Here is a 2,261-nt window from a genome sequence, read left to right as displayed (position 1 = left end):
ATTTTATAATACATTTTCATATATTTATATTAGAGTACAAATTAAAAAAATATTACTACTTATTTAAATAACTTTTGATCCAGATGGTCAATTGTTTCTCTTTTTTTGTATTATTATTAAATAAAATTTAGAATAGTCTGTAATTTTTTCAAGTGGTTCTTAACATATTGCATTTGCCTTACAACCTCCTTAAGGGGATCCTAAAGCCTCCTATTTTACCGATGAAATCATGTAATTTTTATACAGGGCACCAAAATCCGGATAAATCGAACAATTTCTTTAAACAAAATGTTTTTAATGAAAAATTAAATATTAAAAAAAATCCTTTTACATGGCACTTGGAGGATCCCTATAGAGCATAATTATTCGATATATCCTCCATTAGCTTGAATGACGGCTTCTATTCTCTGTCTGAAGTGTTCGCGCGCATGCTGCAATGTAGCGCTGTTCATGCCGACGAATGCTGCCTCAATAGCGGTCCTTAATGACGTCACGTTGGGATGCCGAGACTTGTTAGTGACCCTTTCAACTACGCTCCATACATAGTAGTCCAGGGGATTTAAATCTGTGCTGTGGGAGCCTTTTTGACTGCGGGATTCCTCGCGGTGCGTTTTTTCGAGTGAATCTTCCTCGCTGGCATACTAGAATCTTCGTTGGACTGTTCTGAAGCCGTATATTTTGCCACGTCATAAACAGTTGATCTCGGGTATCTAAAAAACCGAATTATTTCAGTTGCTGAGCGCCCAGCGCGAAGGCCTTCGATGATCGCGGCTCTTCGGTTATACTCCGCACTTGGTTTCAACATCGCGGCCATTCTGATAATATGACTGTTTACTAGAAACATTAAGCTTTCTCGGACGCCAACAACAACCACTGGCGGAGGCACAATATAGCGAAAAATTTAAATTGAAATTTGTCCGGATTTTGATTGCTGCACCCTGTATAACAAATACTTTTTCGTTTTTTATTGATTCGAAAATCCTTTTCCAGAATTAAAGTATATATATTAATACGTGTCTGGGAAGTGGAGTCTATGCCGAGAACGATCAAAAATTTCAAAATTGATATATTTTTTACCATTTCTTAGTGTAACCAGGGCCGCCGTAAGCGGGCGTGCAAAGTGTGCACTGCACGCGGGCGGCACGAGCAAGGAGGCGGCATTGCCGCCCTCTGCTCGTGCCGCCGAGCGCCGCAAGCAAGCAACTGTTTCGTATCCTGTCGCGCAATTGTTTAGGATTTCCCGATTCCTCGTGCAGTAGTCGACTTTTGTTCATGATTCGCAACATTTCTTTTATTTCTCTATTCATTCCTCGCATGATCAGTCAGAAGTTAATTTGTTAAAGTGATTACAAAAACTTTCATTGTGCTGTCTACAAATAAATTCATCTGTGAAAATAATGGTATGTACCTAATAAATGTTTTCCTCTTTATGATATGTATTAAGTTGAGCATGCGTTTCTTTATTCTTATGATTCACCAAAATCAATTATATAATAAATAATATAAAATAATGAAAAACAAACGAAATTACTATACAATTCTCAATTCTTGGTGTGACGGCATATTAATAAAATGTAAACAAAGGAGAATAAATACGCGTCGTTCTAATTTTTTCTGGCCTTATATCTCTCCGTTTGAACTTAATTATTTTATTTTGCGTACGATTCATATATATTTTATATATTTATACAATGAATATCAAAATTTGGGAGAATAGAGAAAACATATCTCATTCGATAAAATTCTGCAATAAAAAAGCATTTTGCAATATCTATTTTGCAATAAAATTTTGCAAGCATTTTGCAATAAAAAAGCATTTTGCAATATCTATTTTCTAATGGTTTATTTTCGACTTTTCCAAATACAGCAATAGCATTAAGAATATTACTTACGTTACCGGTTTCAGTTGCATCTGGAGAAAGATCATTTTCTAAATTAAAAATAATAAAGAATTAAGATCGACAATGATCCAACATAGATTAAGCAATCTATCTATAGTTGCTATAGAACATGAAATATTAGATAATTTAGATTTAAAACAAATAATTGCAGATTTTGCAAAATTAAAGGCCAGGAAAGTTCAATTTATTTGAATTGAAATACATATAATATTAATAAATCTATATTAATTAATTTATTTTGTGTTTTATTAACTTTCCAACATCTGAAACCTATTTCATGTAAGTAGTCATACAAAATTTTATTTTGAAAAAATTTAGCCACGAAACAAGGGGCGGCAAAATCGAACTCGCACGCGGGCG

Source organism: Trachymyrmex cornetzi, unplaced genomic scaffold, assembly GCF_001594075.2.
Source record: "Trachymyrmex cornetzi isolate Tcor2-1 unplaced genomic scaffold, Tcor1.1 scaffold1121, whole genome shotgun sequence".
NCBI classification, from domain to species: domain Eukaryota; kingdom Metazoa; phylum Arthropoda; class Insecta; order Hymenoptera; family Formicidae; genus Trachymyrmex; species Trachymyrmex cornetzi.
This window is presented reverse-complemented; position numbering follows the sequence as displayed.